Source organism: Furipterus horrens, unplaced genomic scaffold (assembly GCF_987537825.1).
Source record: "Furipterus horrens unplaced genomic scaffold, mFurHor1.1.pri manual_scaffold_9, whole genome shotgun sequence".
Lineage (NCBI taxonomy): Eukaryota > Metazoa > Chordata > Mammalia > Chiroptera > Furipteridae > Furipterus > Furipterus horrens.
Genome location: NW_028327179.1, coordinates 67,237,169 through 67,261,356, shown reverse-complemented (window position 1 = coordinate 67,261,356; position 24,188 = coordinate 67,237,169). Strand labels below are relative to the sequence as shown.

At 36.3% G+C, this 24,188-nt stretch overlaps 1 protein-coding gene and 1 non-coding gene across 2 annotated transcripts in view; one reads left to right on the top strand and one right to left on the bottom strand.

Moving 5' to 3' along the window:
- The window catches only part of FOXP2 (forkhead box P2), a 370,651-nt gene that overhangs the window by 246,829 nt on the left and 99,634 nt on the right, over positions 1–24,188 (bottom strand). The window lies entirely within an intron of this gene.
- On the top strand, positions 8,332–8,453 carry LOC150001880 (small nucleolar RNA SNORA28). Its single transcript, XR_016513228.1, has one exon. It is a non-coding gene; the product is annotated as a small nucleolar RNA SNORA28 (small nucleolar RNA).

The window sequence follows — 24,188 nt, the reverse complement described above, 5'->3', positions numbered from 1 at the left end:
CCCCCACATACCCATTGATGCAAAACTCTTCCAATGCATAATTCTTCCTCTGATTTTTTTTTCATTGTACCAGCATACAACCATTTTGTATCAAGAGACATAGAGAAATATCAGTATGTATTCTATATTTATATTCATTTGGGTCAAAAGATTATACATTTGTTTATAAAAAGTATTAACTTGAAGAAAAATTTGTAAGTTATAAATATGCAAAATGAGCCCTTTCAAAGAGGCAAAATTTAAGTTGTAACTGCATCTTCTTTCATATCTTCTTATCCAATTTTCATTTGCCACCTACTTCCAATTAATTTCCTTTGCTTTCTTTATCAAGTCTTAAACACTGAATAATTGGCGTAGCCATAGAGAGATTAATTAGATGAAACAGACATCGGCCTTCAGGAATTTAGCTATAAAAGCAGAATAACAAATCAATGATGGAAATGAAAACTCTATGTCTCTACCAATAACTAGGGCAGTTTATTTACATTAAGCTGAAAATTTCGGTTCATCTCATTCAGGAAGTCTCATCTAAATACTTCCAATGTGAAAGTTTAAGACAGGACAAAAATGAACTGTGAGCTACTCCTCCTCAGCTCATCTTGTAAATGTCAGTATTTCTCAGTTCTCAACCTGCCTTTTTCTTATCACTCTGTACACTGGTGGCTGCTTCTTAGCCTTCAATGCATGGCTCCTGCTGCTCCAAAACTCATTATTTCAAGGGCCTGGGGTCCTTTGGACATCTTTTTTCCCCTTCCATTTTACTCCCATCTCTCTCTTCTCTCATTCATTAGCTGCTCTTACTCAGACTAATAATCATAAGTACCATCTATATGCTGACAACTCATATAATAGTATTCCCAATTCCCATGCCTCCCATGAACTCAAAATGTATGTCCATTTGCTTTGATCATGCCTTTTGCTGCTCAAATAAACATATGAAATTTAAGAATTCATCAACTGAATTGCTTATTAACAAGCCCCCCAAAATATTGTAAAAACAAAATAAATCAAAACAAAATCAAAGCCAAACAAGTCAAATAACTGTTACTCATTTTCAACTAATTCGTGAACAAACCCTAAATGTTCCAATCATCATTGACTGCTCTTTATCTCTCACATCCCTCAAATCAATTAATGAGCAAAATCTTTGGAATGCATTAAGACTTTGTGAATCTTCATACCAATTCTGCTACAACCAGCCTACTCCAAGTTCCCATCATTTCTTTTCTAGTCTCTTAACAATACCCCATATCAGTTTCCCTGTTTTCTCCTTTTCACTTGCATTTACTTTGTACACAGCAGCCAAAATTCCTTTTAAAACATGAAATGTATCATGTTAATTTTTTCTAAGACCTTCAAGAAATTTTGTTACTTAGAATAAAATCTGTACATGAATTATCAATTATTATCTATCAGATTGAATTTCATTCCACTATTCTTTTTACCCATACTTATCTCCTTGCTAAACCTCAAGCATAGAAAACACACCTCTATCTCAAAGCCATTGCACATATCGGTCCTTCCGCTTAGAATCCTCATATATACAAGGCTCTCATCAGAGGTCTTTCTGATGAATCTATCTAAAAGAGCATCCCTCTATGACTCTATCCCATTAGCCTCCAACTTTATTTTTCATCATAGTGTTTATAATTACATAATAATCTGTTTGTTTTTTGGCATTGTCCCTAACTAGAATGTAAACTCCAGGAAGGCAGAGACTAGTGTGTGTGTGTGTGTGTGTGTGTGTGTGTGTCCATGTGTACACACATCTCCCATGCTAAAAATAGTACCTGACATATAGTGGTGCTTAATAAATATTCATCCAAAAAATAAATGATTAAATATCTATACTCCAAATGATATAACTTAACTTATTATATAATATTAAAGTCTTTCAACTCCCTATCTCTGTATTTCTGTTGGAAAAAAGTCTCCACTTGGATGTTCCAAAGGTACCACGAACTGAAATACATCCAAAAATTAACTCATCCTCTCCTCAAATCTTATTCTTACTCACCTAATTTTGATTAAGATGAAAGGCAGACCCCTAGCCTACACACACACATGCACAAATTTTAGAGATGTTAGATTTATCCCTTTTTTTGTGCCCCTCCACACCCTATGAAATCCATCCTCAAGCCTTGTAAATGCTGCTTCCTAAGTGTTTCTGGACTCATTTCCTCATCACCACAAACATATCAGTCTTATCTCCTGATGACCTGTTGGAATCACCTACTATCTGAATACCCATTTTTTCTTCTTAAGGCTTAACTCGTATAACAGAACTAACAAGTTAAAAGTGAGGGTGAGCTCTTCTTATAACTCCTCCTTTTCTCCCTAACTGCTGTCTCTAAGGATATTACTTGACTTCTGTGGCGCTTTCCTTCTGTCCCAGTATCCTGTGTGACCACTAATCCAAAGCACTAAAACCAGGTGCTCTGGTATGACTAGAGTATGAGTTCTATGAAGATAGATAAGAATCACATTAGTTTTATTAATCCATGTATTCCCAGTTCTTAGCTTACTGTACCTGAATAGTTCTAACAAATATTTGCTAAATGAATGAATGACTACACTTTTGGACTGGATATTTCATCTATCAGGAAAAGCTTTTTTCCTTCTTGCCCTTCCCTCCATTTCAATATTTGTCAAACCCTTACTCTTCTTTCATGACTAAGCTTGAATTTCCCTTTCTCTGCAAAGTTTTCTGACCTTCCTAAGCAAAAATAGGTTATGTCTTGTTATTCCATAGCCCATTCATTATCTCTCATATTTAAAAAAATACTTTAATTATTTAATAAAATTTGTGTGAGAGCTCAGGGGTGAGTAATATGTCCTGTTTTTAAAAATGCCTAACAGTTTAGTGTTTATTATAGTTTCTGGAATATAGAAAGCATTTACTATTCTGTTGAATGAATACTAAATATTAACCTTTGCACTTAGATGAAATAAATTATATCCATTTCTGAGGCAAAGTTGTGTATTCAATATATATTGTTTCCTTATTCCTTACTAACAGAAACATGATTTTATTAGGAAAGAAAATGTATCCTGGTGAAAACTATATTTCTCTGTCTCCTATAAAGTTAAGGGTAGCTATGAGATGCAGTTCTAATGGATGACACATTAACAGAAGCCTGTACTGGACTTCAATAAAAACTTTGCTGTCTTTATATAGGCATTCTTTTGTCCTTTGGTCTTTACCTTCTCCCTACATATACTAAAACTTACAGTCCTTGATATCATGTGATTATAAGGAACAGATCAAGAGTATTAGCAAAACTTCAGCTGTGGCATCATTTCAGCCAACAAATCAGAGATAACAAATGGTAACATTTGGCTTTATGGTTTTACGTGAAAAATGAATTTCCTAATTTGTTTATGTCTCAGTTTTAACACCTCTCTATTTGTATCTGAACATAATTCCTAACTGGTAAATATAGAAAATGAACAGGAGAGCATTATCTTTGAGATTAGAAATACATTTACAGTTCTGAGATCCAGTTCAACTTTAATTTTTGGTCAAAATAAGTATTATCAGTCTATGTACACAATGGTAAAGCTATATCCTGGAAAACATCACAGTTATGAATAAATGTATCATCATCATCAAAATATTTCTCAGAGTAGCTCCATTTTTACTTGCTAGGAGAGTTTTAAAGGTAAATTCTAAATTAATAAAATTTTAGATTTCTGGAAAGAAAGAAAACAGCTTGCAGTTTTAACAGCTTTTTCTCTTTTGCCTAATTAATTAAGTGGCTCCTTAGTTATTGATGTAAAAGTTTATCTTTAGTTTCTTTTTTTTTTTTTTTTTTTGGTGGGGGGATTGGGGGATGGTAAGAATCTCACTTCAGAACTTCCGGCCAAGATGGAGGCTTAGACGGACACGCTCAGTCTCCCTCTACAACTAGAGAGGAATACAACTACTTCAAAACAAAAGATAACTAGAAATTCCAGAAAATAAAACTACATGGAAGCCCAACGTATGAAGTTATAAACCAGCGGCGCCCTTTGAGCAGGTAGGAAGAGCAAAAGGGGGCGGTGCTGTTTGCGGTCACATCAGGGACAGCGGCAGGGAGAAGAATCCCAGCAGAAGGGAGAACAATCCCGGCTGCAGTCGAACCCCCGGCAGCTTGCAACCCCAACGCTGGGGAAAGCAGCCACCACATCGCCTTGAACAGTGAGGCCCAGAGGGCGGGAGGACGGATCCCAGTCTCCTAGTGGAATAACTGTGTGAATCCATCTTGGACCCCCGCCCCCACAGAAAGCGCCATAGGGCTGTGAAATAGGTTGCGGATAGGCGCCGGTCGCTGGGTTGTGATGACAAAGCACCACAGCGCAGCGAAAAAGGTTGCGGAAGGGCGCCGGGTTGCGGGGTTGTGACGAGTACACAGGCACTGCCCCCTACAGCCGGCCCAAGAAAACAAAACGCATCTGTCAAAATGAAGCAAACAACTATAGAAATCCTGGTGGCGCAGCTCACCAGGCAACAGATGAGGAATCTGACAGATGAACAAATAAGAAACCTGTCAGAGGCTCAGTTCAGGGCCATTGTTATCAGGTGGCTTACAGAATTAACAAAAGATCTGGAAAAAGATGAGAAAGAATCGAAAAACACTCATACTGAAAGGAACAAAACCACATACGAGACAGATGGTGAGGAAAAAAAATCCAGAGTTCATATCAACAAACCAGAACACAAAGAAGGAACAAACAGTCAACCAGTGCAGAGAGAAAAAATGGGAAGCAAGGATGAGAGGATCAGAAACTTCTGGGACAGCTATAAAAGGCCCAACATAAGAATCATTGGTTTGCCAGAAGGCGAAGAAGATGAACTAGAAATTGAAAAATAAGTGAAAATATAATAAAGCAGAACTTCCCAAACTTGGGGAAGGAAATAGACTTACAGGTCCAGGAAGCACAGAGAGTTCCAAAAATACTGGACCCAGGGAGAACCACTCCAAGACACATTATAATCAAAATGTCAAAAGTTAAAGATAAAGAGAGAATCTTAAAAGCAGCAAGAGAGAAGAAAAGAATCATGTACAAAGGGGTCCCAATTAGACTCTCAGCTGACTTCTCAAGGGAGACCCTGCAGGCAAGAAGGGACTGGCAAGAAATATTCGAAGTAATGAAAAGCAAAAACCTACAACCACAAATACTCTATCCAGCAAAATTGTCATTCAGAATAGAAGGGCAGAGAAAGTGTTTCCAGGACAAAACAAAACTGAAAGAGTTCATTAGATCCAAACCACTGTTATATGAGATGTTAAAGGGACTGGTTTAGAAAAAGGAAGATCAAAACTATGAACACTAAAATGAAAACTGCATCACAAGAAACAACAGAAGCTAGGGAATTGAAACAAAGGCAAACTAAACAGGCAACGAGAGTGGAAAAAGAACTATAGGTATGGGGAGCATATTGGGGGGAGGTCAGCAGGGAGGGGGAACGGGGAGAGGGAGGGAGATGATATAGGAATTAAGGATCATGGTAGGAGGGAATGGAATAGACAGAGAGAGGTTGAGAAGAACTATATGCACAACTAATGGACATGGTCTAAAAGGGGGGGACAACTGGAGGGAGGGGGGCCACCGGGTGGAGGGGAGCAGAGGGAAGGGAAATTGGGACAACTGTAACATTACAATCAATAAAACACATTTTAAAAAATAATAATAAAAAAATAAATTAAAAAAAAAAAAAAGAATCTCACTTCATAAGACTTACTTTCCAAGACAGAGAAGGAAAACTCTGACTCCAAAAAACCTCCGCTGCCTTGCGGCATACCTCTTCAGGGGAAAGGCTAAGGGAGTAAACCCCGACAGAAAATCCGGAGCCGGAGTCCCTAAGGCGGTTTGACGTTGTAGTCAACACCGGCAACTCCTGCGGCGCACCTGAAGCCAAGCTGTATTGACTCCGTCTTTCCCTTGGACCCTTCAGCTGCGAAGAGAGGGGGGGGTCTGCTGCATGGGCAACAGCAGACCCTCCATATCACCCTGCCCAGGCTCTGTAGCTTCAGCGTCATCGCAAGATGTCGATTCAACACGGGAGGAGACAGATACCGTGTCACTCCCGAGTCGGACTGCACAACCATTCTCGGCGGTGCAGATAGACTCTTGAGAAGCTACACCATCGTCTCTTGAGACGGACGGCTGCCGACGACGACTTTCCAAGAAACCAGCTGATAGTGTTGGTTTGGATTCTAAATATCTTCAATATTATTTATTTTCAGAGATAGGTAATCATTAGAGATGGTTAAAAATAACATCATAAAATATGTTTTTATCATTAAATAGCAATTTTTTTCGCAGTGTAAATGCCTCAAACAGAAAAAACATAAGGATGCTATCTTACACAGCTATGTACTGCAATGCAGACACACACACAGCAGCTCACAATGAATTTAACTTACAGGAATTTCTAATTCATTCCTTGATCCGTTTATTCATTGGTGAATTCTTAGTGAGTGTTAATCACTTATTATCTCATCAGTGTAATCTGACCAGTTCTGGAGTCCTGAGGACTTTGAATCCATACACTATTTGAAACAATATTATAAATATTTAAATTAGGTTGCAAAAAATATAATATTTTGTGTAATCTTTAATACTAATATTTAAACATCTTCAAGTAATCTGTCTCTATGCAAGTATAACAATTTAAAAAATGGGAAAGCACCCTGACTGATGTGGCTCAGTGGATTGAATGCCAGCCTGGGAATCGAAGGGTCAATGGTTGAATTCCCAGTCAGGGACCATACCTGGATTGCAGGCTAAGTCCCCAGTTGGGGGTAAGCAAGAGGCAACCACACCCTCTCTTCCTCCCTCCCTTCACTGCTCTCTAAAAATAAATAAATAAAATCTTTTTAAAAATGGGAAAACATACTTTGATGATTAGTATATTTCAAGTGAAAATAAATCTCAAATAACTGTTCAAAGAGGTGAAATAAAAGTGATTAATAAAATTTGATAATTGATGATCGTTCCAAGATTAACTTTTTGTATAACTAATGTATGATATCTTTCTTATTTCTCTGCCATGTTTTATCTTAGTTTAAATAATTATGTGCATATATAATTAATATGATAGTACCATGATTATTTAAGACTTCAATTTTATGTAAAATATGAAGTAAATTTAGAGGTGCAAGAATTAGTTGAACATAAAAATAAAGACAGAAAACTTAGGACAACATATTTTAAACTTGCCAAAGTCCATACAGCAGTATATGGGTAACCAATCTTGTTTATCTGGTAGATTGTTCATCTTTCCTTAGTATGAATTGTTTCTCTCTCCTTAGGATAAATAAGCAAATAACTATATTTATTTTCTTGTCAATATATTAATTTATTAACTAATCAAATATTTACTGAGCATGTATTAAGTGCTATATACTGTTGTAGGTACTAATAGGAATGGTATGAACTCTTTTGCTAGTTTTTAAAATTTGGGAATAAAACTAGCAAAGAGAAAAAGTTTCCTGATTTTAAGGTGTCTCAAAGAACTATTAATGGCAAATAGCATATATAAAAACATGGTTAGGAAACAGCATACTCAGAAAAAAGAAACCAGAATGGAATTTAGAAAAGGAATAAAAACATGTGGCAGGCTTATTAATATTCTTTCAACCTCTCCCTTTATCCATAACAGACAAAACTGACCATAGTAGAATGAAGAGATGAAACTTAGAATCCTTCTGAATATAGAAAATTGAATGTAGATGCATGTAAGGTAATATCTATACATCATCTAATGCCATAGTAAACCTGGTAGAAATGGAGACCCCAAAAGAAGTTGTAAGTTTGTAAGAGCTTTTTCGTCTTGTGATATCAATTAGACAGCATAGAAATGTGTGTGTGTGTGTGTGTGTGTGCAAGTGCTTAAAGAGTTAATTACCCTAACTTTATTTAGTCTTTAATCTTCAAATACTACTAAAATAAATTTTTAAATTGATAAATATGTATATAAAATAAATTTCTCTGCATTAAAATAATTGAAAAAAATTAGTGCAAATAATAACAGAAGATAATGAAAAAATAACACTTTAAAGGTGATTCAGTTTCATTAATTTGAAGTATATATAGCAACTTGTACACTAAAGCTAAGTATTGCCAAGTGGAAGTCCTACTGGCTTGCTTTAATTAACAAAAACAACATTTGTAATTATCACATTATTTATATGAGAAAGTACTCCTACATGAGTTCCAAAATTTTTTAGCAATTTGATTCCTTAATTCTTCCCCCATAATTTTGATTTGTGAAAACTTGTTTTATTAATCTGAGGTTTATTAAATAAATTAGTTATATATTTTTTCCTCCAAAAAAGAGATTGTAAACAACACTCTGTGGTTGATGATCAAAACTAACTGACACAATCTGAGCTTGCTATAGCAACAAAGTCTATCTTATACTGCTGTTCTCTCCTCTATGAGACAAACCATTATATAGACTTAGTGTTCCAGCTGATAGCTAAAGTACAGCTGAGTTGTGCCCTTGTTCAAGTTCATGAACAGTGGAAGAGGGTCATGCATGTCAACATTCACCATTGGGTCTTCTTAGTCATTCCTTCATCCTACTCTTACCTAAAATTAATACCATTAATCTTTTGGAAACTTCCATTTTTAACCTGAGTTTCTTCTACGAAATACAGTTGAATGAATTTTGTCTGTGAATCCTCTTGGAACTTTAAGTACCACGGTGTTAGTGGTTTTCCAAGAGGGGGGTTTGGAAGCAAAAGGGCTATTTTAAATGTCCATTATTATACATGAAGTATAAAATAAGCCGGGATACTAAACTTCTCTTTTTTTGTTTCCTGGTAGGAAAAAAAAAGAAACACACACACAACAATAACAAGAAAAAAAGAAAAAGAAAAAGAGAGAAAGCAAAGTAGAATAGAGAAAGAACAGTGTTTTATGATGTGTGTATATGAAAACTTAATGACTATAATTGAGAAGTAATTAATAGTCAAAGTAAATAACTTAATTTTTAAAATATTTTATTTATTTTTAGAGAGGTGGAAGTGAGGGAGAAAGAGAGGGAGAGAAACATCGATGTGTGAGAGAAACATTGACCAGTTAACCTCTCACATGCCCCAACCAGGAACTGGGCCTGCAACCCAGGCATGTGCCCTGACCAGGAATCGAACCGGTGACCTTTCACTTTGTGGGACAATGCTCAACCAGTTGAATCATGCTGGTCAAGGAAAACTTTTAATTAAATACAGTCAACTAATTGTTTAGTCTACAGATATAGTTTGAGTTCAGATTGTTCTGGTGGAAAAAAATCTAATGTCAAAGCATAGTGAGGTCCTAAACATTTTTTTAAATCCAATACCAAATGCTTTTAAACAAGTCATTTAATTTCTGTCTACCTGATAAGGAAAAAAAGAGGTCACAAAGAGGTTATGATGATTTCAACATGATTCCAAACATCTGTATGAACCCTGAAAAATTTATCCACATATTGTATATATGAAAAACATCTGTCTATTTGCATAATTTGTTTAGTTTCATACAGATGATTGTCATTTTGACACAAACTTCTCTGTGTGACTTTTTCTATTCTGAGTGAATACTGATGCAGAAACTTCTCAATATTTTTATAGATAAAGCACAAGTTAAAAGATAAAATGTTACTAACATTTTACATAACTCCAGCGGGTTTTACTTTTAAAAGTAAGTAAAATGTAGTGGAACTGTTTATAATATTATACTAGGGACAGAAACAACCCTTGCTATTGGTCAATTGTGGTGTATCAGCCTTTTACTTTACAAATGCTGCTCAGAGTATCATCTGCACAAATATAAATAGAAAGAAAGGCTATCATCATGATTCAACATTCTTTTGAGAAATTTAAATGAAAAAACTTGACAATATTGTCAAGATAAGAAGGACAAATGAAAATAAAGAAATAATTAAAAATTCTAAATAATCAATGTAATAACTAAAGTATAGATTATGAGATGAAGAAAAATAAATGGAAAAATTTGGAAAATGAATTGACTAAAGATTACCATAAGAAATGATGTTGGTGGAAATCAAGTCTCTGGGTAGGGGCATTTCTTTATGCCCCCACCCCCCCTGACCAGGTGTCCTGTGACTCAGATAAGCAAGATGGACTTGCTAATGCCAGCAGCTGCAAGCTGTTCCAGGCCACTGAGCTATGGTATCCTGAGAACAAAGAGATTTTGCTGAGTACTCCATTACTCCCTTGTCTTATCATCTTGTTTGAAGCTTAGCCTTAAGGACTTATAATTTTGTTTTGTACTTAAAGTAGTTAATGTTTGAACCTGGGTATCCTGTTTTCTCCTTAAGCAATATGGTGTGTATCCTGTAATTGCCGCCCTCAGGTTTCAATAAAAGGATGGTGCTTGCTCTGCTCAGTGCTGACCTGCCTGAGCGTGCAGCAGCCCCCCGTTCATCCACATTCTGCCTGCTGGAATTACCTCAGCCTCCTCGGTCATCTCACATTTAATACAACAAATGAACTCTGTGTTTTTTTTAAATTAACCTACTATGTGAATATTATCAAAATATTCATTTGTAAGAAATATACTATCACTTTAAAAATGTTTTTCCAATATTTTATTTTTGCTTACTACCTAACCATCACATTAGGGAACTGAAGCTCTATGAATTGTATTAAGTCTAAATCTGTGTTTATTCTTGGTTAGGAAAGACATAAGTCTTTTTTTAAAGGACACTTATTGACGCCCCCAAATACATAAATATAAAATTTTTGAATTTGCCTATTAAACAAAGAAGCAGCAACTTTTATTAAGGAAAAAAACAGGGATAGTAAAAAGCAAAGTTCTGTATTAATGGAGTTCAACCACAAGAAAGAATAAAATAAAGTGAAAGTTTATAATGAAGCCAGATTACAGAAAGTAAACAACTTTCATTAGTTGTAAAATGTGAATTAGTTAAAATTAATTTAACTTAAAAGACAAAATTCTAACAAAATAAATTATATTGACATTCATACTAAATATAAAATTAAATATTATAAAATATCCTTGACTTTGATAACACATGATATCTAAGAATAAGCTATTTTTGATATTTTTACCTCTAGCTATATGAAAAAAGAGCATGTACTAAAATGAGGATCATTGATTGTGGCTTTACATCATTATTTTGGTTTCTCCATTGTTATCCTTAGATAGCACTAATCTATTCTGACTGTCTGGTTTTCACAAATTTCCTGATGACAACACAGTACAATATAACAACATTTTTAAAGTAAATAGATGCCCTGAGTTAACTTATTTTAGAAAATTTAATGAAGGTACTATTTTGTCATGTCAAATTTGCTGCCATATTTAATAGAAGGCTGATTGAAAAAAATGTATAAAATTAACAGACTGACTCAGGATATATTTTGCTTTGAGTAGAAACTGATCCAATAAACTTCACAGGAAGAATAAAGTAAAGCAAAGCAAAAAAAGCACAATGGTCTTTTTGTGTTCTACTTTAGGCTCTGCCATGCCTGAGCAGAGGAAAAGAGTTTCACTCCTGTTGTTTATTGATTTTCTAGATTAAGAATCCCAGTGAGAGAATTGTAACAGACAACCATAAAATTATATTTGGTGTGCTTATTTGCCTTTCTCTTGCATCTATTTGGCCTGTGCCTGTAGACAATTATGCGTTCTAGCCTAGACTCAGGTGCTAATAATGAAGGACAAATAGAATCATATGTGTAAACTTCCCCTTCTGATGAAAATTTATATTAACTTTCTGCCACTGTAAACAGAACTGCATAGCTCAGCGTCCCTGATGAATTGGTGATGAATTCAGTCATTTATATCCCAGGAATCTGTGCATTTGTGGAAAAAGATGAAAACCATCTATATTGTGTAACCTTGCACTTTTTGAGTAAGAAAAAGAAAACACAAGCCTGTTTAGTTCTTCACTTAAAGTGTGTAAATTTCAGCTCAAATACCAGATTTCTGCATGACTGTCAGTCTCCACTTTGGGGATCTGTGCCAATATAAACAAGCCAACAGTGAAGAGGACCATGTTATCACTACAACTGTGAATTTACACACTTTCAGCCTTCCATAAAAATTGTTATGAATATCTTCATAATACAACAGAATCTTTGTTATGTACTGAAACTGGACAGTTTGACAGTTTGGCAGCTCTGCTGTAGAACAAGTCATTTGGGATAGATAAGACATGGTCAGTCTTTTGTGATTAAAAACATTCAATCTTATTTTAAAAACTATTTCTAAAACATTGTCAGATTTTTTAACCAAACTTTTCAAAGATAAACTAGGTTATAAACACAGAGATATAGAATATTGATGAACAGATTTTTTAGCATGAGACTAAATAGGTATCACAAATATACCTCAAGCATATTTTATGACAAAAATCATAATATTCAAAGTTAAAGGGTTTAAAAATATTTTTTTGTTATATCTCCTTAATACAAACACTTAGGAGAATGCAGTTTTTAAATTGCATAACTTAGAAGTATACTGATGGTCTGGAAAACAAAACAAAACAAACCACAACTGAAGCCTCAACCCAAAGATTTTCTTTTTTCTCCAGAGTCTGTTAGGTATGTAGAAAATCAAAGTTAAAGGTCAGAAATGGCTAGAAATCTTGTTTCCGTTTTATTAATATTAAAGATTTATCTACGTGTAGACATCTTTCATTCTAAGACTGTTACATAAATGTGTATTTTATACACGTTTATTTTATAAATCTTATAAAATTAAGATTTTTCTCAAAACTGTCATATTCATATAATATTTTGAGTAACTTAAAGGGTGTATTTAAAATGATTATGAATTTCATTATTCTAACTACATAAGAAAAGGAGAAATTGTGTATTACTGAAGTATTTGAGAATACTGTTGAAGTAAAGCATTTTTTATTGTTACTTTTACAGGTTAAAGTAACTGGATCTATGATTTGTATTAGAAAAAAATGTCTTTCAAACCCATACATCATGGATGCAAGATTACATGTCTTTTCATGATACACTTTATCGCAAAGTTGTCTGTGGCTCTTCCTATCACTCTGTGTGCATGACCTTTTAGTGAGCTGAAGAAGATACAGTTATCTTCTTTTCTGACATGCAACATCTATCAATCAACATGTTTTCATGTAATTTATTCAAGGCAAATAGCACTTTATAAGGCTAGTGAACTGCAGCACTATTCCAGTGATTTTGATTAAGAAATGATGTGCACTACTCAGGTGAGAAATAAAAATTGCAAAGGAGTATTGATAAAGATGTATCAGAAAACAATAAAATGGAACGAAAGACAAAGAGAATATTTGAAAATATATATAGGTTCAGCATATCTAACCTTGATAACCTTGCTTAAAATCCACTCTAATAAATGGGGGGTATTTAATTTGATAAACTTCTAATGATAATAATTAGTTTACCTTTAATATATGAGGCAATAAATCTGTAGTTCTGTTGGCTTAATTCGCTTTTTTTCTCATTGAATCAAGAATGTAAATTAAGGCAAAATGATTCTTTTTCAATTTCATGCTGAAGTAGCTCAAGTTAGTGAATGTAATTTCTCCTAAGCAGAAAAATTTATCACTGTACAGCTCACTCACTTACCTCTGTTGTGAGTTGTGATATACATTTATGGAATGGAGTGGATAAGAAGATTGATAAATGTGGTAAAAGAATAGGTCATACTTCAAGTAGAGGTGGGCACAATTAAGTGACTTTTAATAATTCCTCATCTTTATTCCTGCTAATGGCATCTCTGCAAGAATTACACTATCACATATTACAATTAGATTTTATATGAAAGGAGCTTCTTTTTTGGGAGAGGGGGTGTCTGGCTTTCTTTATGGCAGCAGAAATTCAACTGCAAGGCATAAAAAGCCTTCATTCTACTAATAAATAGCTATATTTCTTTAAGGCCTCAACTTCTTCACCTACTCTCTCAAAATTGTGTACCTCTAATGTTCTACTACTATTAAATAGATACACTGCATATGTACAAGGAGGGCAAAAGTAGGTTTACAGTTGTGAGTACATGAAACAGTTTATTTTTATATTATTATTTATTGTTGTATGATTTTTTGGTATTCTGTAAACCTACTTTATTATACTCCTGTGTGTGTGCGTGTGTGGTATTTTTAGAGTAAACATATAATTGTAAATAATGGAAAAGACTTTAGGCCTCACAACACAATAAAAGGAGTACTTAAACATCTAGGATAAGTAAGCTAAATTTTCACCTTGGTTCTACCATTAATCAGCCTCATTAATCATCAGCAAATCTATAAACCACTGTAAGCTTCAATTTCTTATTTTGACCAGATTATCACTAATAACTTTATATTCTTGAATCCACTGTGTTTATTAAAAACTGTGTTGATCCCTTTTGAACACTTCTAGTCTTTGGCAAAATCTTGTAGAGTTCGCCATTTTCTGTAAGTACATATTTTTTAATATTAGTTAATTATTTAAAAATATTTCAATTTGTTTTTATAAAGGAACTTAACATGGTTATTGTATTGCACAAAATAAGAAGGCAAGTTAAAAGTATTTTTTAAAAGCCAAGAAAAAAAGAATTGAAATATAAGACAGTCACATTATTGTTATATATTTGCTAGAAGTTAGCCATAAATCTAATGCTAAGATTTTCTAGAGCTTATATGAATAGAGAATCATAATGAAATTGCAAGGTCATTGTATAAGATGAAAGAAAATAAGTAGTTCATAAACAGAATTATTCTTAACAATGAAATGTGACTTTGATTTTTTCCGCAGTGTATCTTGGCAGCAAAACAAATACTGGAGAAGGTACTAAAGATCATCCTCTACAACATTCATGGATTAAATAAAGTAGCAAATTAAATAGGCTTAAAAAAATTATTATGTCTCTGTCAGAACATGGCAGTCCGGTTGGCGTGACTGGCAGGAGAGAGTGCGGTTTCTACCATGGCTTTTACTTTAGCTGTGCAAGCCCCACGCAGTGGCTCTTCTCATCCCAAAGGTTCCTCCCTCCAGCCCAGTTCTTTTGGGGCATCTGTGCTGCCTACACTTCCCGTTCTTTCATTGTCAAAACATGGCAGCAAGTGGACTGCCCGCCCATACTTTTGACATATGGAAATGAACCATATGCAAATTAACCCATTCCCAGCTTCTCCCATAAGAAATAAAAATGGACTTTGCTCATTTTCAGAAGAAATGTTGATGGGCCTAGCATGACATACTGACTGGGGAAAAGCGGGGAGATGTAAATAACCTATTTAATGTGTTAATGGGTAAACTCACCCTAACCAAATGTATGTTCAGGGAAAGGGGTGGAGCCGGTGCCTGCAGACAGACAGGCAAGGGACTCCTATGGGCCCTCGAGGTGGTTGGGAGTTTCCCTCTTATCTTTAACTCTTTTCCCTCCCTTCCTATAATAAACCAGCTGTAAAATCCTGGATTATTCTCTGGGTGATTTCTCAGAGCAAAGGCAGCCTGACAGTTTGGTGCCAAAACCCGGGAGGGGCTCTGAGAGTAGTCACCAGCAGCTTGTAACCAGGGGAGCAGTGGGCTGCAGCAGCACGTCCCAGGCTTACCCCCAATCCTGTCTGTCGGTACCCTCTCATCTCCTTCTCTCTCAACTTGCTGGAGAGATCTGCCCACCTGACCCCCTTTTTTCCTGGGAGTGGCCTATAGGTAGGGGAACAGTGGGTTACCTCCTGATCCTGTCTGTCAGAACCCTCAACCCCCTCCTCTTGTGCCTTGCTAGGGAAATCTGCCTGCCTGATCCTGCCCCGCCTCCCTTTCTCTCCGAGAGCAGTCACTGGTAGCTTGCAGTCAGGAGAGCAGTGGACTGAGGCAGCATGTCCCAGGCTTACCCCCTGGTTCTGTCTTTGGGTATCCTCTCACCCTCCCCTCCTCTTCCACCTTGCACATCTGATCTGCCCTGATGACTCTACCTCCAGACCTTTTGCCATGGCCTTCCCTCCTCCCACACCAGACACCAACTAGTCAAGTTTCATCTCATTGGGCGAGTCTCTCATCAGGTTGACCATCTAATTTCTGAGCCTGCTTTGATTCTGTTAGAAAATTCTAGGCCTAGGTTGGTCTTCCTTAGGGCCTTGCATCTTGATGAACTACCCCCAGCGGTTGGGGACACCCACCTTGTGGACAGTTTGTTTGAGGCCTTTGCTCCTTGAAAACTTCGCACTCAGTTGAACTTCCAGAGCTGGCTGAGGATGCCCTCCTCACCCCCAAACAGTTTGCTTGGGGTCTTTGAGCCTCATAGAATCGGCAACTTAAGTGAGGATACCCCTTAACCCTCCTGATTCATTTAATCTCAGGCTCACCTTCTGAGTCATTACTCTCAGTACCACGGGAGCACATCAATCCCTACATCTGAAGGACTCCCCTTAGGGTTGTCTCTGTCAGACCCTTCAAATAGGATCCCAGGTAAAGCTAAAAAAGGTAATTTCTCTATCCACTATAGCCTGGCCTCAATATTCTCTTCATAACAAATACCATTGATTGAAACATGGAACATTTGTCCTCCAAATTCTTACTGATCTCAGCAACTACTTTAAGTGTGATGGCAAATGTTCTGAAGTTCTGTATGTGGAGGACATTTTTATTCTTCGCAGTAGATTGTCCCTTTGATCCTCCTGCTCCCCCCTCCAACTTATTCTCCTTCAACTGACCTCTGCCTATATTTCCTCTGCATTGACAAACTCCCATGATGACCCCCCCCCCAAGTCCTCATCTTTTACAGAAGCAGACCCCTCAGACCTTGGACACCCTTTCCCCCTCCCGTATGCCGCCTTCCAGTCAACAGCTCCCCCTGTGATAAACCCTTCTCCCTTACCCCCTCCCCTCCTGATTCACTGGCTAAAGACAAGCCATTGCCAGTCCAGGACCCTCTCATTTTGCCTCCCAGCACCCATTCTTGGGCTGCTCTCGCACTATCTCTCCCCCCGTTATCCTCAGGCATGTACCTACCTGATACATCAATGGCAGCTCCCTAAAGGCCTTGGAACATGGGGCAGGATATGCTATTGTGAGCCTTGATAGAGTAATAGAGTCAGGGCCTTTACCTCCTGGGACTACCTCCTGGGACTACCTCCCAACAGGCTGAGTTCATTGCCCTAACCGGGACTCTTCATAGAGCTGCAGGAATGGAAACCAACATTTATACTGATTCTAAGTATGTTTTCCATATCCTGCATTCCCATGCTCCAATTTGGAGAGAATGAGGATATCTCACAGCTAAGCAATCTTCAACAGTCAACAAGAAGTTGATCCTAAGAGTTTTACAAGCAGACCGATTACCAAAGAAGGCTGCTATCATCTTCTGCTGAGGACATCAGCATGCCAACACCCATGTAACTCAAAGTAACCCTAAAGCTAACTATGAAGCACAGTTACAAGCTTGACAATCAACTGCTGAACTATGTTTTCTCTTGCTGGACTACCCACCCTCGTATATGAACCAGGAACATCAGGACTATGCACAGCTAGGAGCCACCCTTCGCAATGGATGGTTTACCCTTAGTGGCTGCATCATCCTGCTCCAGGGCCACGAAAAAGACATCCTACATGCTTTACACCGACAAACCTACCTGGGACCTAAGGCTCTCACTAATCTGTTGGCACCCATCCTACATAACATCCAACTTCTTAGCACCCTCACCAAGATCACTTGTCAATGCTTAGTTTGCTGAAAGGAGACCGCTCAAGGCAAAGATAGACCTCCACCATTCCCTACTCACCAGGCCAGGGGGAAAATTCCAGGACAAGACTGGCAAATTGAATTCACTCACATGCCACCGGTTAAAAAGGTAAAAAAAAAAAAAAAAAAAAAAAAAAGATAAAAAGTAGATACCTTTTCCAGTTGGGTGAAAGCTTTTCCCACTACATCAGAAGGAGCAAATGAGGTTGTTTGCATTTTGCTAACAGAAATTATTCCTAGGCTTGGATTGCCTCAATGCCTACCATCTGATAAGAGCCCAGCCTTTATTTCTAAAATTACTTCACAGGTCAGCACAACTTTGGGCATTACTTGGAAACTGCATGTTCCTTACCGGCCTCAGTCCTCATTCAGAACGCATGAATGGCCTTCTTAAAAGCCACTTAACTCAGCTTGCTTTACAGGTCTGGGAACCCTGGCCCCACATGCCGCCTGTGGCTCTTCTCTGCATTCACACCGCCCCACCCCCTACCCTGTGAACTCCACTTACTTAGCCAACCAATATCTGAAAAACCTCTTGACTTATGTCAAGTCCTTATCTATTGCAGGACCAGTCTTCACTGGGGTCTCCATCCTCCAAGGCCAGCAAGTACCCATTTGTGTTTCTCATACTCAACATTCAGGATCTTGTAGCCCTCTGGGTCACCTGCCAACTCTCCTCTGATATAACACATCAGGAGCAACACGAGAATCACCTGGCCTCTCGTCTGAACCCAGCGACAAAATTTACATACCCTCTCTGTTTTACCACACCTCCCCTAAAGATGATGCCACCTGACTTAGATATTCCTATTCCCCTTTCTAGAGCAGTAAGAGTAAAGCAAACTCCAGTACTAACCCCATCCTGGCAGCCTTTGGCATTACTACTGGAGTCGCAATGGGAGTGGCAGTGCTGGGAACTTCCCTCAAATATCATCCGGAATTATCCCTAGAGCATGAATAGAGCCTAGAGGATACAGCACAGGCTGTTTCCAAACTTGAATATCAGGTAAACTCCCTATCCAAAGTTGTGCTTCAAAATTGAAGTGCTTTAGACCTCCTTACTTCCCATAGAGGGGGTACCTGTGATTTTTGGGGGGGAAGACTGCTGTTTTTATGTCAACCAATCTGGAACAGTATAAGACATAGTTAAGAGGCTAACAGATTGAGCTACCTGATTAAGGGATAAGATGAACAGCTCATCAGATTCATGGTTTGACTTAACTGCCCCTCTAAAGTCCATTCTTCTACCCCTCCTTGCACCTTTGCTAACACTACTTTTAGCTCTCATCCTCGGACCTTGCCTCCTGCGACTCCTTGTCAACTTCATTAAAAGAACCCTCAATACAGCTATGGTGTAGACAGCCCACACCCTTATGCTTTTGTCTACTCCTTGGTACCAAACCCTGCCAGCACAAGAAACAGCGGAGATACAGACACAGGGGGAAATGCGCACTTTAACTATGCCCCTATGTCAGCAGGAAGTAGCCAGAACAACTGCAATACCCGTTTTCCTTAAAACCCTCCATCCTTGACACTGGACCTCAGAATCATTCTTTTCATTACAAACAAAAGACTGGAAATGTCAGAACATGGCAGTCTGATCAGCACAACCAGCGGGAGGGAGGGAGTGTGGCTTCTACCACGGCTTTTACTGCAGCTGTGCAAGCTCCACATATGGTGGTAGCTCATCACATTCCAAAGACTCCTCCCTCCAGCCCAGTTCCTTCGGGGCATCTGTGCTGCCTATACTTTCTGTTCTTTCGTTGTCAAAACATGGCGGTGGCTGAATCACCTGCCCAGACTTTTGACATATGCAAATGAACCATAAACAAATTAACCTGGTCCCAACTTCTCCCATAAGAAAATGGAATTTGCTTATTCCCAGAATAAATGTTGATGGACCTAACATGACATATTGACTGGGGAAAATCAGGGAGATGTAAATAACCTGTTAAATATCTTAATGGGTAAACTCATCCTCACTGAAATGTATTTCAGAAAAGTGTGGAGTTGGTGCCTGCAGACGCACAGGTAGGGGATTCCTGCAGCCCTCAAGGTGGGCAGGGAGTTTCCCTCTTACCTCTAAACCCTTTCCCTCCCTACCTTCCTTCAATAAACCTGTGTAAAATCCTAGACTGTTCTGTGGGTGATTTCTCAGAGCAAAGGCAGCCTAACAGTCCCTAAGCATAGGCTACTGATATAATGTCACTTTATATGAAGTCAATATGATAGCGGTATAGCTATGAGGCTATCAGCAGGCTTGCTTAATTAAGGTTAGATTTTAGAGGATTTAAAGGAATAAATGGAGTGTGTATATCCTGCATGCAACCACCTACCATCACATTCAGACAAGCTTTTTGATAGGAATTGACCCACAGTGAGGTGGATCTTATAACTCTTCCTCAATACTAGTAGTGAGTAACATTTCTTCTAGGCCAGAGGTTCTCAAATATGAGCATGCATCAGAGTTATCTGTAGGGTAACTGCTGAGCTCTACCTCCAGAGTTTCTGATTCAGTGGGTCTATGGAGGAGCCTGAGAATATGCATTTCTTAAAAGTTCCCAGGTGATGCTGTTGCAGCTAGGATCGTTCTTCTAGGTCACCAGTTAAGTATAGATCCATAGACTTTTAACAATAATATGACTGTAAGAGATAACATCCTCCTGAGGAAAGAAAGATGCCTAACAAAGACAGTGAAAATGAAACAAAAGATTATCCTGATATGCTCCAAGATAATTATTTGCAAAGTATACCAATAAAATCAAATGAGATTATATTGAACAGCTTATAGTTTCTAACTAGTTAAAATGTGGAGTGTTTACATAATTAATTAAATAGCTATCTATCAAGATGACTCTGACTTATGATTATTAATACCATGCTATCTCATATAAACAGGCTAAAAGTCTGCTCCCAGTTATTAAATATTTGCTTTCAAAGATGCTCCTCCAGCTGACCTTGTATGGCTCTTTACAGTTATTCATTTTCTACTGTTTGTGTTGCACTGAACTGGACTATATCATTATTATTTTTTCTTGTAGTTAACTTATTATATTATTATCTTCATGAGCAAGTACCACAGATTCATTTGTAACTCCAGTGTCTAGAATTTGTAGCCAATAAAATATTTATTGAAATAATCAGAACAAGAAGAGAAAATGTTTTTAAGTGCATAAAGTCTAAACCTTTGTGGAGTTCATATAGATAGAAACCAAAAACAATAAATTACACCTATGTACTTGCTGGTGGCTATTTTATATTATTTTGTTAATGATTACCATATTGAATTTTATTTTTAACTTTATTTTTCATTACAGTTTACATTTAATATTATTTCATATTAGTTTCAGGTGTACCGCATAGTGGTTGGACAATCATATACTTTACAAAGTGGTCCCCGATATTTCAAGTTCGAACCTGGCACTGTACTTAGTTACTACCATATTATTGACTATGCTCCTTGTGCTGTACTTCACATCCATGACTATTTTGTAACTATCAATTTGTAGTTCTTAATTCCTTCAGCTTTTTCAGCTAGCCCCTCAGCCCCCACTCATCTGGCAACCACTGTATCTATGAGACTGTTTCTATTTTATTTATTTTGCTCTTTAGATTCCAAATATAAGTGTAATCATACAGTATTTGTCTTTCTCTGCCTCACTTATTTCACTTAGCATGATACCTTTTAGGTCCATCCATGCTGTCACAAAAGGTAAGATTTAATTCCATACAGCAAAAGCATTTCAACAGGTTTTACATTGATAATAGCAGGTGTTTTAATGAATAAGAACTGAACTTTGGCAACACACAGACCAAGGTCAGGTCTATCTTTAGTCATCCAATACCTGTAGGCCTTTATTGTACAGTACTGAGGTTTTAAATTTTCAATTTCATCAACTGTATGTGCAAATAATGATAATGCTTTATCTTAAAGTATTTTTCTAAAAATGATATGAGATGAGGAACATAGATGTCATACAAACACTATATAATTGTTCTATTATTTTTAGAGAGTAACAAAATTTAAAGCACATGGTGTTGATTCTTCATCACTAGTAGCTAACTACCCAACTGCAATTTTTAAAAGCCACTAATGTATATGTTCTTAAATATAAGTAACTATCTTTAAAATTTTTTTAAAGAATGTTTCTAGTCTTAGAATGTTAAACAAACACAATAGGAAAAATAAAAGCTCTTATTGAGCACACAAATAATTTAGCAACATTTAAATTCTTGTCCTCTACTACTGGCAATATTCTGCTACTATGAGGATACCACTACACTAGTTTACCTTGTTGTCAATAAATATTTCATTTGGACATTTTGAAATTTACCTATTACCTTTTAACTCATAGACCGGGTAACTCAATTACTTTCTCTGATTCATCAGATTCTACTATATTGGATGCTTTTTGAAGTCAACATTATTATAGTTTTTTACAAAACTTTCTATCACCAACAGTATATTTGTAAATATGTGTAAACTTGAGAATTAGCAAATCAAAAGAATAATATTTAATGAGTCTCCTGAACTGAGCTGTATATTAGTAAACATTAAAAGAGTTTGAAACATAGTTGAGATTCTTCAGGAAATTTAAAACTTAGGTTGATTAATATTAATACAATATACATAACTAAGTAATTAAATAACAATTTAATATATAAATAACAGTGCAAGAAGCAGGTGAATGAATATAGGACCATTCGATAATATATTTCTTCTAACTTTAGGAACTTCAGGTCCTTAAATTAATATTCTATGCATTTGCTGAAGTTTTTGGTAAAAACTATTTCAATCTGTAATAAAGTATATACTTTATTATATATGAAACTCAATTCTATACTTGTAAATTAACTAGTAATTTATGACCACTATATTTTGTTAATCAGTTTATGAAAACAAAATTCCCAAAATATTAACTATTTTTTCACTCTGCCTTTTTGCTAATCTTACCTGGGAATACATTGCCCTCTGTTAATGAGATAGAAGTGACAGTGCACTCAATGCATACAAAACACATTGTGATGGCACATTATATTTCTATTTTGAGAATTTTATTCTTAAAGATCTAAATTAATTAAATTTTAATTTTTTGTGTGTAATTTCTTAAAAATTGGAAAACATCAATTGAAGCATACTCAATTGATTCTCCACACAGCAGAATGAAAATTAGTATTATGTTAATGCAAATGCTGTCACATATATTTTTAATGATAAAGGTTAATATTTTTCTTGTTGTGACTATAAAAATACCTTAATTTTTTTATTTTAGAAATAATAGCTATTGATAAGGGAAGTCATTCTCTAAAGGGATAAATATATTTTTTAAAAAGCAAAGCAGTAAATGCTTATTTATTTTGGAAAATGATGTTACCATTTTAGTTCTTCAATCTTACTAATACACTTTAACTCTAAAGAAAGTGTCCTACCAGAACAGCACAAATATTTGTTTTCCATGAAGAGAGTTTCTAAACCTGCTCCATGATGTTTAATTAGCTGAAGAAAACATACCTGGCTAAAATCTTACTTTATCTAAAAAAGAAAAATTATATTTATTATCTAATAAAAATACAGCACTTCTCCCCAAGTTCCAAATAAATTATTGTTCAGTTAAGAAAAAACAATCACTATCCAGAAAATAAAAATGTTATCAAAGTTGCTGAAAATTTGTGTTAATCAAAAGGAAATTTTGTTGGTGGAGAAAAATATAATTATAGCAGTTGCCATAATACTTGGAATTCTGTTGAAGTATTAAGTGTTAGTGGAAACAGTATTTTAATGAAAATATTGTATTTGGTATATTCCATAGGATCTTACAATGAAGCATATCTTGGAAGAGCCAGGGACTTAAGGGCCACAGGGGATATGTGAGCCTTGAACCCCCATACTCACCTGGAGACTACCAGTACATTCTAGTGCAAGTTTTAACTTTGATCAAGTATTTATAAAAGCTCCAGGCTTGTTAGATTCTACAGTTTGTATATGTAGGAAGGGGTAAAGTAAGAAATGAAAACTTTCATGCCCAGTCAATAGATATGATGCAATAGCTGTGGCTAATTGTACCTTCACAAAATACTCCATGAAAATGGTGAATATTATTGTGCTTGCATAAAGCTGCATCACCCATCATTATTAGAATGATAGAGTGAATGTTTAAAAAATGCAAAAAATAAAAATTGAAGAAGAAAATCAAAAGTGATAGGACCTTTGTTTTATGGCATAGGTAAAAAACAAGCTAACATCATTCCAGATATCATTGTTTTATAATCGGCAGCCGTCCATCTCGAGAGACGATGGTGTAGCTTCTTAAGAGTCTATCTGCACCGCCGTTGTTTTATAGGACTACAGAAACATGCTGTTCAATTTTTACTACTAGGTTGTTTTATATACATTTCAGTGTTATGAGTGGATATTAGATCTGTTTCATTTTTGAAAAACATACCTTAATTTTCAATATTATTTATTTTATGTAAGTTATTCTAAGGACCAAAGCTATCTTCCATTG